This window comes from Scyliorhinus canicula, chromosome 20, assembly GCF_902713615.1.
Source record: "Scyliorhinus canicula chromosome 20, sScyCan1.1, whole genome shotgun sequence".
Classification (NCBI taxonomy): domain Eukaryota; kingdom Metazoa; phylum Chordata; class Chondrichthyes; order Carcharhiniformes; family Scyliorhinidae; genus Scyliorhinus; species Scyliorhinus canicula.
Window position 1 is genome coordinate 84231779 of NC_052165.1, and position 15258 is coordinate 84247036.

A 15258-nucleotide genomic window follows, 5' to 3' on the forward strand; every position below is an offset into this window, starting at 1 on the left:
GCCCGGCCACCTTCGGGAAATTCAGCCCCCCAAGGAAATGCCTCATCCCTCCGGCCCCGGTGGGGGGTTCCGACCGATACAGCCAATATAAAACTCCTTAAACGCCTTACTCACCCCTGCTGACTCTCCCACCAGGATCCTGTCTCCATCCTTCACTTTCCCTCTTGCCCTGGCTGCCTCCTCCCTCTTTCTAAGCTGCTGTGCAAGCATTCTGCTGGCCTTCTCTCCATGCTCATAATCACCCCCATCACCTTTCTCAGCTGCTCTACCCGCCCTCCCTGTGGTTAAGAATCCAAACTCCGTCTGTAGCCTCCGCAGTTCCCTTAAAAGCCCTGCCTCTGGGGTCTCTGCATACCTCCTATCGATCTGTAGTATCTCCTTTACCAGTCGGTCCGTCTCTGCCCTGTCTACCTTCTCCCTGTGGGCCCGTATCGATCACTCCCCTCTAACCACCGCCTTCAATGCTTCCCAGATCACCGCTGCCGAAATTTCCCCTGTGTCATTGACCTCCAGGTAATTCTGAATACATTTCCTCAAACGCCCACACCTCCTCCTCCGCTAAAAGCCCCACGTCTAACCTCCAGTGCGGGCGCTGGTTACTGCCTTTACTAACCTGTAGGTCCAACCCAGTGCGGGGCATGGCCTGAGATTGTGATCCCCGAGTACCCTGTGTCCACCACCCCTGGTCAGTAAGAGCCCTGCTCAGAATAAAGAACTCATCCGGGAGTACACTTTATCACGTGTGGCCCTCGCCCCTGGCACCAGATATTTTACCACCGATTGTGTCACTCCCCACTCCTGCTCATACATACATATTGAAAATGAAAAAACAATCCAACAATTGCCTGACAGAGAAAAACAGCACCCAAGTTGAACAAAGAAAATATCAAGCAAAAGATCCAGCATCTGAACCAAAAACCCTCCATCCCCCAACAGTGCAAATGCAAACTTTAACTCACTCAGCTCTGCAACTGGCCCAGATTCAATACAGAAGGCATTACAATAACGTTCACAAAACAAAAAAACAAGAAAACCTTTTGTTTTTAAACCATAAACGTTTAGAATTTAGAACAGTACAGCACAGAACAGGCCTTCGGCCCTCGATGTTGTGCCGAGCAATGATCACCCTACTCAACTCACGTTGCAGCAAGTTCAAAGTTCTCAGTCCAACCCAGTCCTTTCCTTTTCGCGAAGTCTAGCGCTGCCTCAGGCAACTCAAAATAGAAATGTTGCTCCTCAAATGTGACCCAGAGGCAGGACGGATACAACAACCCGAACTTGACCTTTTTCTTGAAAAAGGTCGACCTGATCTGGTTAAACCCCGCTCTTCTCCTGGCCACCTCCACACTCAGGTCCTGATAGAACCGCAGGATATTGTTGTCCCATTTACAGCTCCGTGTCTGCTTGGCCCATCGTAAAATACGCTCCTCGCGAGCGCTCTGTGAGCACTGCCAACCTCCAAGTCGGGGAATGCCCCATCCCCCAGCAGCTTCGCGAACATGGCCACTATTTATGCACCAGCGTCCGCTTCTTCAGACCCTCCGGGAGCCTAACATTCTCAGGTTCTGCCGGCAGGACCTCTGCTCTAGGTCCTCCACCTTCTCCAGGAGCCTTTTCTCCTGGTCTCTCAACATCCCCACCTCCAACTCCACCGCTGTTTGATGTTCCTCCTGGTCAGCCAGCGGCTTTTCTACTTCCTGGATTGCCTGATCTTGGGCATCCAATCTAAGCTCCAACCGCGCATTTGACTCCTTAAATCGGGTCCAAGCAGTCCCGCTTCTGCTTGGCGGAGCCCTCCTGGATAACTTGCATCAACTGCTCCGTTGACCGCTGGGTCGACAAGCCAGAGGTCCGGTCCTCCGCCATGCTTACTCCTGTGCGGCTTCAGCCCAAGTCTTCTCTGTCCTTCTGTTTCTGCCATTGCGAGCACTTCTAGTTCTCCTCTCCATGCACCGATGTGGGAATCAAGTATACAATTGCCTCTGTGATCGATTTTTCAAATCAAGTCCCATAAAAAAAATCGGGGGAAAAGGTCCAAAAGTCCAACCCGAGCGGGAGCCACTAAGTGTAAAAATAGACAAGTCCCCTGGGCCAGATGGGATTTATCCTAGGATTCTCTGGGAAGCCAGGGAGGAGATTGCAGAGCCTTTGTCCTTGATCTTTATGTCGTCTTTGTCGACAGGAATAGTGTCGGAAGACTGGAGGATAGCAAATGTTGACCCTTGTTCAAGAAGGGGAGTAGAGACAACCCTGGTAATTATAGACCTGTGAGCCTTACTTCGGTTGTGGGTAAAATGTTGGAAAAGGTTATAATAGGGTTTATAATCATCTTGAAAAGAACAAGTTGATTAGCGATAGTCAACACGGTTTTGTGAAGGGTAGTCATGCCTCACAAACCTTATTGAGTTTTTTTGAGAAGGTGACCAAACAGGTGGATGAGGGTAAAGCGGTTGATGTGGTGTATATGGATTTCAGTAAGGCGTTTGATAAGGTTCCACACGGTAGGCTATTGCAGAAAATAAGGAAGTATGGGATTGAAGGTGATTTAGCGGTTTGGATCAGTAATTGGCTAGCTGAAAGAAGACAGAGGGTGGTGGTTGATGGCAAATGTTCATCCTGGAGTTCAGTTACTAGTGGTGTACCGCAAGGATCTGTTTTGGGGCCACTGCTGTTTGTCATTTTTATAAATGACCTGGAAGAGGGTGTAGAAGTGGGTTAGTAAATTTGCAGATGACATGAAGTTGGTGGAGTTGTGGATAGTGCTGAAGGATGTTATAGGATATAGAGGGACATAGATAAGCTGCAGAGCTGGGCTGAGAGGTGGCAGATGGAGTTTAATGCGGAAAAGTGTGAGGTGGTTCACTTTGGAAGGAGTAACAGGAATGCAGAGTACTGGGCTAATGGCAAGATTCTTGGTAGTGTAGATGAACAGAGAGATCTCGGCATCCAGGAACATAAATCCCGGAAAGTTGCCACCCAGGTTGATAGGGCTGTTAAGAAGGCATATGGTGTGCTAGCCTTTATCAGTAGGGGGATTGAGTTTCGGAGCCACAAGGTCATGCTGCAGCTGTACATAACTCTGGTGCGGTCGCTCCTGGAGTACTGCGTGCAGTTCTGGTCACCACATTATAGGAAGGATGTGGAAGCTTTGGAAAGGGTTCAGAGATTTACTAAGATGTTGCCTGGTATGGAGGGAAGGTCTTACGAGGAAAGGCTCAGGGACTTGAGGTTGTTTTCGTTAGAGAGGAGAAGGCTGAGAGGTGACTTAATATAAAGACATATAAGATAGTCAGAGGGTTAGATAGGGTGGACAGTGAGAGTATTTTTCCTCGGATGGTGATGACCAACACGAGGGGACATGGCTTTAAATTGAGAGGTGGTAGATATAGGACAGATGTCAGAGTCAGTTTCTTTACTCAGAGTAGTAGGGGTGTGGAACGCCCTGCCTGCAACGGTAGTAGACTCGCCTTCTTTAAGGGCATTTAAGTGGTCACTGGATAGAGATATGGATAAAAATGGAATAGTGTAGGTCAGATAGGCTTCAGATGGTTTCACAGGTCGGCGCAACATCGAGGGCCGAAGGGCCCGTACTGCGCTGTTATGTTCTATGTGCGACTTACACCTTCATAGCTGCAACCGGAATTCCCTTCGTAACTTTCCCAACATCCACAACACCCTTTTCCTACAAAAACAGTAGGTTTGCATTCCTTACAGAAACAGGTATTACTCTGAAATTATCACATGATCTGGAGACATTCTTTAGCATGCAGAGACCAAATACACTTTCTTGGTTTGGATGCAGCTCCCCAACTGAAAACCGAAAGTAGAACTCAGGGCCACAAACAGCTTCCACCTCAAAATGAAAGTAAAAAGCAGAGCCAGAGCCCAACTCCAACCACACAATGACATCACTGCAGCCACTTGAGAAGACAAACATTTCTTAAAGTGACATTCCCGTGACAATTGTCACATGTATTAGTATACAGTGAAAAGTATTGTTTCTTGCATGCTATACAGACAACACATACCATACATGGTGAAGGAAGGAGAGCTACAGAATAATGTTACAGTCATAACGAGCGTGTAGAGAAAAGATCAACTTAATACGATGTAGGTCCATTCAAAAGTCTGAGGGCAGCTGTTCTTGAGTCTGTTGGTATGTGATCTCAACTTTTGTTCTTTTTCCTGACAGGGTGCGTTAGGTCCTTAATTATGTTGGTTGCCTTTCCAAGGCAGCGGGAATTGTAGACAGTAAATAGATGGGAGTCTGGTTTGCGTGATGGACTGGGCTACATTGACAACCTTTCGTTGTCTCCTATGGTCTTGGCAGAGCAGGAACCATACCAAGCTGCGATACAGCCAGAAAGAATGCTTTCAATGGTGCATCTTTAAAAGTTGGTGAGATGTAGCTGACTTGCCAAATTTCCTTAGTCTTATGAGAAGTAGTCGTTGGTGGGTTTTTCTTAACGATAGTGTCGGCATGGGGGGGGGGGGGGGGGGGGGGGGGGGGGGGGGGGGGGGGGGGGGGGGGGGGGGGGGGGGGGGTGGGAGACCAGGACAGGGCTGTTGGTCATCTGGACACCTTAAAATTTGAAGCTCTCGACCCTTTCTACTTCGTTCCCATTAATGTAGACAGGGCATATTCCTCTACACTTCCGGAAGTCGATGACGCGTTTTGTTGACATTGAGGGAGAGATTATTGGCATTGTACACCAGTTCACCACATTCTCTATCTCATTCCTGTACTCTGTCTCGTCATTGTTTGAAATCCGACCCACTACGAAGGTGTCAAGTTCTGCATAGTGCATGAGGAGCGGCACTAACTTAGTTATCAGAACCTAAAACCTGTAAGGAACTATGATGTGGAGATGCATTACATTCATCTCCCACCATCTGGCCAGATCATCGACATGGATACCACCATTACACGCGGAGAACACACACCCACCAGTTACTCTACATACTCGTGCGACTCGGCCAAAGTTGTCTACCCACTTCGCGCAGGAAAGGATGTCCCGAAACGTGATACATTGGCGAGACCATGGAGACGCTGCGACAATGAATGAACGGACAGCGCGACAATCACCAGGCAGGAATGTTCCCTTCCAGTCGGGGAACACATCAGCAGTCAAGGGCATTCAGCCTCTGGTCTCCGGGTAAGCGTTCTCCAAGGCGGCCTTTAGGACGGGTGACAACGCAGAATCGCCGAGCAAAAACTTATAGCCAAGTTCCGCACACGAGTCAGCCTCAATCGGGACCTGGGATTCATGTCACATTACATTCATCCCCCACCATCTGGTCTGGGCTTGCGAAATCCTACCAACTGTCCTGCTAGAGACAATTCACACCTCTTTAACTTGGGGTTACCCCTACCTTTGGATCTGTAAGATTTAATTACCTGCAAATGCTCGCATTCTGAGCATTGTCTGGCATCTTGAATTTGTCTATATATATGTTTCTGGAACATACCTCTTCATTACCGGAGTGCTCTGAAAGCTAGTGTTTGAAACAAACATGTTGGACTTTAACCTGGTGTTGTAAGACTTCTTACTGTAAGGAAGTAGGTCATGAAGTCAGCGTGACTAAGGGGAAGAGTAGGCAGGGAACAGACGATAAATGCAAAGGGACTGGTGGTCTGAAGTGCATTTGTTTTAATGCAAGAAGTGTAGTAGGTAAGGCAGATGAACTTAGGGCTTAGATTAGTACCTGGGAGTATGATGTTATTGCTATTACTGAGACTTGATTTAGGGAAGGGCATGATTGGCAACTAAATAGCCCAGGACATCGATGCTTCAGGCGGGGATAGAGAGGGAGGTAAAAGGGGTGGAGGAGTTGCATTACTGGTCAGAGAATATCACAGCGCTGTGCTGAAGGAGGGCACTAGGAGGACTCGAGCAGTGAGGCGATATGGGCAGAGCTCAGAAATAGGAAGGGTGCGATAACAATGTTGGTGCTGTACGACAGACGTCCCAACAGCGAGCGTGAGATAGAGGTACAAATATGGAAACAGATTATGGAAAGATGTACGAGCAGCAGGGTGGTGGTGATAGGGGATTTTAATTTTCCCAACATTGACTGGGATACACTTAGTGTCAGAGGTCTAGATGGAGCAGAATTTGTAAGGAGCATCCAGGTGTTGGGGAATGAGCCCGGCCAGGTGGTTGAAGTTTCAGTCGGGGATTACTTTGGGAATTATGATCACAATTCCATAAGTTTTAGAATACTCATGGACAAAGATGAGAGTGGTCCTAAAGGAAGAGTGCTAAATTGGGGGAAGGCCAACTATACCAAAATTCGGCAGGAGCTGGGGAATGTGGATTGGAAGCAGCTGTTTGAAGGTAAATCCACATTTGATATGTGGGAGGCTTTTAAAGAGACGTTGATTAGAGTGCAGGACAGACATGTCCCTTTGAAAATGAGGGATGGAAATGGTAAGATTAGAGAACCATGGATGACAGGTGAAATTGTGAGACGAGCTAAGAGGAAAAAGGAAGCATACATAAGGTCTAGGCGACTGAAGACAGACAAAGCTTTGGAAGAATATCGGGAATGTAGGGGATGTTAGGCAGGCCTTTAGGGAGCTAGGATGGAAGCTCAGAGCGAGAACAAACAGAGTTGTTATCTCTGGGTTGTTGCCCGTGCCACGTGATAGTGAGATGAGGAATAGGGAGAGAGAGCAATTAAACACGTGGCTACAGGGATGGTGCAGGCGGGAGGGATTCAGATTTCTGGATAACTGGGGCTCTTTCTGGGGAAGGTGGGACCTCTATAGACAGGATGGTCTACATCTGAACCTGAGGGGCACCAATATCCTGGGGGGAGATTTGTTAGTGCTCTTTGGGGGGGTTTAAACTAATTCAGCAGGGGCATGGGAACCTGGATTGTAGTTTTGGGGTACGGGAGATAGAGAGTATAGAGGTCAGGAGCACAGATATGACTTCACAGGAGGGTGCCGTGTTCAGGTAGGTGGTTTGAAGTGTGTCTACTTCAATGCCAGGTATATTCGAAATAAGGTAGGGGAACTGGCAGCATGGGTTGGTACCTGGACTTCGATGTTGTGGCCATTTCAGAGACATGGATAGAGCAGGGGCAGGAATGGTTGTTGCAGGTTCCGGGTTTAGGTGTTTTAGTAAGCTCAGAGAAGGGGGCAAAAGATGGGGAGGTGTGGCGCTGCTAGTCAAGGACAGTATTACGGTGGCGGAAAGGATGCTAGATGGGGACTCTTCTTCCGAGGTAGTATGGGCTGAGGTTAGAAACAGGAAAGGAGAGGTCACCCTAGAACATAGAACGATACAGCGCAGTACAGGCCCTTCGGCCCTCGATGTTGCACCGACATGGGAAAAAAAACTAAAGGCCATCTAACCTACACTATGCCCTTATCATCCATATGCTTATCCAATAAATTTTTTAATGCCCTCAATGTTGGCGAGTTCACTACTGTTGCAGGTAGGGCATTCCACGGCCTCACCACTCTTTGCGTAAAAAACCCACCTCTGACCTCTGTCCTATATCTATTACCCCTCAATTTAAGGCTATGTCCCCTCGTGCTAGCCACCTCCATCCGCGGGAGAAGGCTCTCGCTGTCCACCCTATCTAACCCTCTGATCATTTTGTATGTACCTGTTGGGAGTTTTCTATAGGCCACCTAATAGTTCTAGGGATGTAGAGAAAAGGATGGCAAAGATGATTCTGGAAAAGAGCGAAAGTAACAGGGTAGTTGTTATGGGAGACTTTAACTTTCCAAATATTGACTGGAAAAGATATAGTTCGAGTACATTAGATGGGTCGTTCTTTGTACAATGTGTGCAGGAGGGTTTCCTGACACAATATGTTGACAGGCCAACAAGAGGCGAGGCCACATTGGATTTGGTATTGGGTAATGAACCAGGCCAGGTGTTAGATCTGGAGGTAGGTGAGCACTTTGGAAACAGTGACCACAATTCGGTGACCTTTACGTTAGTGATGGAAAGGGATAAGTATACCCCCAGGGCAAGAGTTATAGCTGGGGGAAGGGCAATTATGATGCCATTAGACATGACTTAGGATGTGTAGGTTGGAGAAGTAGGCTGCAAGGGTTGGGCACACTGGATATGTGGAGCTTGTTCAAGGAACAGCTATTGCATGTTCTTGATAAGTACGTACCAGTCAGGCAGGGAGGAAGGGGTCGAGCGAGGGAACCGTGGTTTACCAAAAGTGGAATCTCTGTTAAGAGGAAGAAGGAGGCCTATGTGAAGATGAGGCGTGAAGTTTCAGTTGGGGCGCTTGATAGTTACAAGGAAGCGAGGAAGGATCTAAAGAGGAGCTAAGACGAGCAAGGAGGACATGAGAAGTCTTTGGCAGGTAGGATCAAGGAAAACCTAAAAGCTTTCTATAGGTATGTCAGGAATAAAAGAATGACTAGGGTAAGAGTAGGGCCAGTCAAGGACAGTGGTGGGAGGTTGTGGGTGGAGGCTGAGGAGATAAGCGAGATACTAAATGAATACTTTTCGTCAGTATTCACTCAGGAAAAGATAATGTTGTGGAGGAGAATGTTGGCAATTCTGGACAAGGTGAAAATAGGTAAGTCCCCGGGGCCTGATGGGATTTATCCTAGGATTCTCTGGGAAGCCAGGGAAGAGATTGCTGAGCCTTTGGCTTTGATTTTTATGTCATCATTGGCTACAGGAATAGTGCCAGACTGGAGGATAGCAAATGTGGACCCTTTGTTCAAGAAGGGGAATAGAGATAACCCCGGTAACTATAGGCCGGTGAGCCTCACGTCTGTGGTGGGTAAAGTCTTGGAGAGGATTATAAAAGATAGAACATAGAACATAGAACGATACAGCGCAGTACAGGCCCTTCGGCCCTCGATGTTGCACCGACATGGAAAAAATCTAAAGGCCATCTAACCTACACTATGCCCTTATCATCCATATGCTTATCCAATAAATTTAGATCTGTTCTGGGGCCGTTGCAGTTTGTCATTTTTATAAATGACCTAGAGGCGGGCACAGAAGGTTGGGTGAGTACATTTGCAGACGACACTAAAGTCGGTGGAGTTGTAGACAATGTGGAAGGATGTTGCAGGTTACAGAGGGACATAGATAAGCTGCAGAGCTGGGCTGAGAGGTGGCAAATGGAGTTTAATGTAGAGAAGTGTGAGGTGATTCACTTTGGAAAGAACAGGAATGCGGAATATTTGGCTAATGGTAAAATTCTTAGCAGTATGGATGAGCAGAGGGATCTCGGTGTCCATGTACATAGATCCCTGAAAGTTGCCACCCGGTTGATAGGGTTGTGAAGAAGGCCTATGGTGGTTGGCCTTTATTGGTAGAGAGATTGAGTTTCGGAGCCATGAGGTCATGTTGCAGCTGTACAAAACTCTGGTATGGCCGCATTTGGAGTATTGCGTACAGTTCTGGGGCCCTCACGGTAGCATGGTGGTTAGCATCAATGCTTCACAGCTCCAGGGTCCCAGGTTCGATTCCCGGCTGGGTCACTGTCTGTGTGGAGTCTGCACATCCTCCCCGTGTGCGCGTGGGTTGCCTCCGGGTGCGCCGGTTTCCTCCCACAGTCCGAAGATGTGCGGGTTAGGTGGATTGGCCATGCTAAAATTGCCCGTAGTGTAAGGTTAATGGGGGGATTGTTGGGTTACGGGTATACGGGTTACGTGGGTTTAAAGTAGGGTGATCATTGTTCGGCACAACATCGAGGGCCGAAGGGCCTGTTCTGTGCTGTACTGTTCTATGTTCTATGTTCTATGTTCTGGTCGTCTCATTATAGGAAGGACGTGGAAGCTTTGGAACAGGTGCAGAGGAGATTTACCAGGATGTGCCTGGTATGGAGGGAAAATCTTATGAGGAAAGGCTGATGGACTTGAGGTTGTTTTCGTTAGAGAGAAGGTTAAGAGGTGACTTAATAGAGGCATATAAAATGATCAGAGGCTTAGATAGGGTGGACAGTGAGAGCCTTCTCCACGGATGGTGGCTAGCACGAGGGGACATAGCCTTAAATTGAGGGGTAATAGATATAGGACAGAGGTCAGAGGTAGGTTTTTTACGCGAAGAGTGGTGAGGCCGTGGAATGCCCTACCTGCAACAGTAGTGAACTCGCCAACATTGAGGGCATTTAAAAGTTTATTGGATAAGCATATGGATGATAATGGCATAGTGTAGGTTAGATGGCCTTTAGTTTTTGACTTCCCATGTCGGTGCAACATCGTGGGCCGAAGGGCCTGTACTGCGCTGTATCGTTCTATGTTCTATGTTCTATGTAGGACCAATCTGAAACGAGTAATCAAGAGAGCTAAAAAGGGTCATGAAATATCTTTAGCAAACAGGTTAAGGAAAATACCAAAGCTTTTATTCATATACAAGGAGAAAGAGGGTAACTGAGAAAGGGTTGGCCCACTCAAGGACAAAGGAGGAAAGTTATGCATGGAGTCAGAGAAAATGGGTGAGATTCTTAATGAGTGCTTTGCATCGGTATTCACCGAGGAGAGGGACATGGATGTTAAGGTTAGGGATAGATGTTTGATTACTCTAGGTCAAGTCAGCATAAGGAGGATGTGTTGGGTATTCTAAAAGACATCAAGGTGGACAGGTCCCCAGGTCCGGATGGGATCTATCCCAGGTTACTGAGGGAAGTGAGAGAGGAAATAGCTGGGCCTCAACAGATATCTTTGCAGCATCCTAAAACACGGGTGAGCTACCGGAGGACTGGAGAATTGCTAATGTTGTCGCCTTTTTTAAGAAAGGTAGCAGGGATAATCCAGATAATTATAGACCGGTGAGCCTGACGTCAGTGGTAGGGAAGCTGCTGGAGAGAAACTGAGGGATAGGATCTATTCCCATTTGGAAGAAAATGGGCTCATCAGTGATATGCAACATGGTTTTGTGCAGGGGAGGTCATGTCTCACCAATTTAATAGAATTCTTTGAGGAGGTGACAAAGTTGATTGATGAGGGAAGGGCTGTAGATGTCATATCATGGACTTTAGTAAGGCATTTGATAAGGTTCTCCATGGAAGGCTGATGGAGAAAGTAAAGTCTCATGGGGTCCAGGGTGTACTAGCTAGATGGATAAAGAACTGGCTGGGCAGCAGGAGACAGAGAGTAGTAGTGGAAGGGAGTTTCTCAAAATGGAGAACTGTGACCAGTGGTGTTCCACAGGGATCCATGCTGGGACCACTGTTGTTTCTAATATACATAAATGATCTGGAGGAAGGTATAGGTGGTCTGATTAGCAAGTTTGCAGATGACACTAAGATTGGTGAAGTTGCAGATAGTGAGGAGGACTGTCAGAGAAACACAGCAGATATAGATAGATTGGAGAGTTGGGCAGAGAAATGGCAGATGGAGTACAATCCGGGCAAATGCGAGATGATGCATTTTGCAAGATCCAATTCAAGAGCGAATTATCCAGTAAATGAAAAAACCCTGGGGATATTGATGTACAGAGATGTACATGGTGTTCAGGTCCATTTCACCCTGAAGGTGGCCACGCAGGTCGATAGAGTGGTCTAGAAGGCATACGGCATGCTTTCCTTCATCGGAAGGGGTATTGCGTACAAGAGTTGGCAGGTCATGTTACAGTTGTATAAGACTTTGGTTTGGCCACATTTGGAATACTGCGTGCCAGTTCTGGTTGCCATATTACCAAAAGGATATGGATGCTTTGGAGAAGGTGCAGAGGAGGTTCACCAGGATGTTGCCTGGTATGGAGGGCGCTAGCTATGAAGAGAGGTTGAGTAGATTAGGATTATTTTCATTAGAAAGACGGAGGTTGAGGGGGGACCTCATTAAGTTCTACAAAGTCATGAGAGGTATCACAGGGTGGATAGCAAGAAGCTTTCCCCCCCCCCCCAGAATGGGGGACTCAATTACTCTGAGTCACAAGTTCAAGATGAGAGGGGAAAAGTTTAAGGGAGATATGCGTGGAAAGTTCTTTACACAGAGTGTGGTGGGTGCCTGGAACACATTGCCGGCGGAGGTGGTAGAAGCGCATTTAAGATGTATCTAGACAGATACATGAATAGGCAGGGAGCAGGGGGATACAGATCCTTAGAAAATAGGCGACAGTTTCAGATAGAGGATCTGGATCGGCGCAGGCTTGGAGGGCCGAAGGGCCTGTTCCTGTGCTTTAATTTTTCTTTGTTCTTTGTTCTAACCTCGGCAGTCTTAATCTCTGATCATTACCAGATTTGTGTGCAAAAATTAGACATGAATGCATAGTTCAAAGACTAGTGTGGGAGAAGTGGGTTCTGATTCGTGGCACTGGGAAAAGCGAAATCTGTACCGTTTGGATCTTCTGTACGTGAACTGGGAACAGTGTTCTTAAGAACTGTATAACTAGGGCCAAAGAGGGTTGCAAACCATAGAGTGGAGGCAATGGATCAATGTGGAAAGATATGGTATATCTCAGAGTAGAGACAAAATAGAAAAAGAGAAATGAGGACAGAGGCAAGGGGACAGCATGTTGCGTACAATATCGTATATAATTCTGGTTGCCACACTACCAGAGGGTTGTAGATGCTTCGGAAGGATACAGAAGAGTTTAACAGGACATTGCCTGGTCTGGAGAGTACGAGAGGTTGGATGAACTCATAGTTTCAGTGGAAGGACGTTAGACAAAGGAGAACCATTGGACATGATATATTTCGATTTCCATAAGGCCTTTGACAAGGTGCCGCAGAAGAGACTGTTCAATAAGTCAAGAGCCCATGGTGTTAAGGGTAAGATCCTGGCACGGATATAGGATTGGCTGACTGGCAGAAGGCAGAAAGTGGGATAATGGGGTCTTTTTCAGGATGGCAGCCGGTGACTAGTGGTGTGCCTCAGGGGTCTGTGCTGGGACCACAACTTTTCACAATATATACATTAATGATCTGGAGGAAGGAACTGAAGGCACTGTAGCTAAGTTTGCAGATGATACAAAGATCTGTAGAGGACAGGAAGTAATGAGGAAACAGGCAGACTGCAGAAGGACTTAGACAGGCTAGGAGAATAGGCAAAGAAGTGGCAGATGGAATCCAATGTGGATAAATGCGAGGTTATGCACTTTGGAAGAAGGAATTTCGGCAAAGATTATTTTCTAAATGGGGAAATGCTAAGGAAATCAGCAGCACAAAGAGGCTTGGGAGAACTTGTTCACGATTCTCTTAAGTTAACGTGCAGGTTCAGTCAGCAGTTAGGTAGGCAAATACAATGTTAGCATTCCTGTCGAGAAGGCTAGAATACAAGTGCAGGGATGTACTTCTGAGGCTGTATAAGGCTCTGGGCAGACCCCATTTAGAGTATTGCGAGCAGTTTTGGGCCCCGTATCTAAGAAAGTTGGCCTTGGAGAGGGTCCTGAGGAGGTTCACAAGAATGTTCCCTGGAATGAAGAGCTTGTTTTATGAGGAGCGGTTGAGGACCCAAGGTCTGTAATCATTGAGAGTTTTGAAAGATAAGAGGGGATCTTATTGAAACTTACAGGATTCTGCGAGTCCTGGATAGAGTGGACTTGGAGAGAATGTTTCCACGAGTAAGAAAAACTAGAACCAGAGGACACCATTCAGGCCAAAGGGACAATCCTTTAAAACAGAGATGAGGAGTGGTAAATCTGTGGAACTTTTTGCCACAAAAGGCTGTGGAGGCCAAATCACTGAGTGTCTTTAAGACAGAGATAGATAGGTTCTTGATTAATACGGGGATCAGGGGTTATGAGAAGAAGGCAGGGGAATGAGAGATGAGAAAATATCAGCCATGCTTGAGCAGCGAAACAGACTCGATGGGCCGAGTGGCCTAATTCTGCTCCTATGTCTTATGGAAGGGAACGATGGCGGACAATAGAGAGGAGTGGAGGCACAAGCCTCCGGTACGTTTCGTAACTTGGAACATACGGGGGCTGAACGGGCCAGTGAAGAGGTCTTGGATCTTTGTGCACTTTAAGAGCTTGAAGGCAGGGGGTGGTCTTTCTACAGGATATACACCTGCGGATGAAGGATCAGGTTAGATTGAGAAAGGGATGGGCGGTTCAGGTATTCCACTTGGGGTTCGATTCAAAGTCGCCATCCTGCTGAGCAAAAGGACGGGGGTTGTAGTGACCAAGGAAGTGCGGGATCCTGGGGGAGATAAGTGATAGCAGGCGAGTGTTAGAGGGGACGCCAGTGGTGCTAGTGATTGTTTATGCACAGAGTTGGAACAAAGTAGGATTTGAGCAGGGATTGCTGGGAGCAATTTCAGACCTGGGCATGCATCAGTTGATCATGGGGAGTTATTACAATTGCGTACTGGAGCTGCAGGTGGATAGGTCAAGACCCAAATCAATGGGAAGGTTGAGGATGGCGAACTTGGAGGGTTTATGGGAAGAATGAGAATGATGAACCCGTGGAGGTTTAGGAACCCGAGTGAGAGGGAGTACCTCTTCTTGCATGCGTACAGGATATCTACTCCAGAATTGATTTTTTTGTGGTGAGCCGAGCGGTGTTGGTTGGAGTGGGTGGCGGAGTATGCGGGAATTGTGATCTCTGACCATGCACCACATTGGCTGGAGGTTAGATTTAGCTCGAGGCAGGAGCAGAGGTTGGGATGGACGTTAGACTTGGGGCTTTAAGCAGACATGGGTTGTGTGAGAAGGTGCAGTCGGTGATCAAAGACTATGTGGAGCTGAATCAGAATGGGGAGGTATCGGCAGCCACATTTTGGGAGGCATTGAGACAGTGGTTCGGGGGGAGATTATCTCGTTCAAGGCTCAAAGATACAAGAGAAGGAGGGAGGAGTATGGATGGTTATTAGAAGAGATTTATTGGGGATGTTAAGCGAGGTGCTAGAGATTGCCGGAGTTTGACTCAGGCGTTGATCACATTAATCCTGAAGGCGGCGAAGGACCTGCTGGAGTATGCGTCATATAGGCCCACATCATTGTTAAATACAGATGTGAAAGTGTTGGCTAAGTTAGTGGCGGGGAGGATGGAAGGATGTGTTCCAGGGATTGTTGTAGAGACCAAACGGGTTTTATGAAGGGCAGTGAAACTTTCCAGTAACATTCGGTAGTTGGCAAATATGATCACTGGATTGGATTGGATTGTTTATTGTCACGTGTACGAGGAACAGTGAAAGGTATTTTTACAAGCAGCTCAACAGATCATTCAGTACATGGAAGAAAAGGGAATTAAACAAAATTCAAGAAAATACATAGAATACATAAAAGGGCAACACAAGATACATGTAACAATCTACATAAGCATTGGCATCGGTTGAAATACAGGGTGTAGTGTTAATGAGGTCAGTCCATAAGA

The 15258-nt window shown here is 47.2% G+C and overlaps 1 protein-coding gene across 1 annotated transcript in view; it reads right to left on the bottom strand.

The window, feature by feature from the left end:
* Positions 1-15258, bottom strand: part of LOC119955298 (lysine-specific demethylase 7B-like) — a 316061-nt gene that overhangs the window by 284441 nt on the left and 16362 nt on the right. The window lies entirely within an intron of this gene.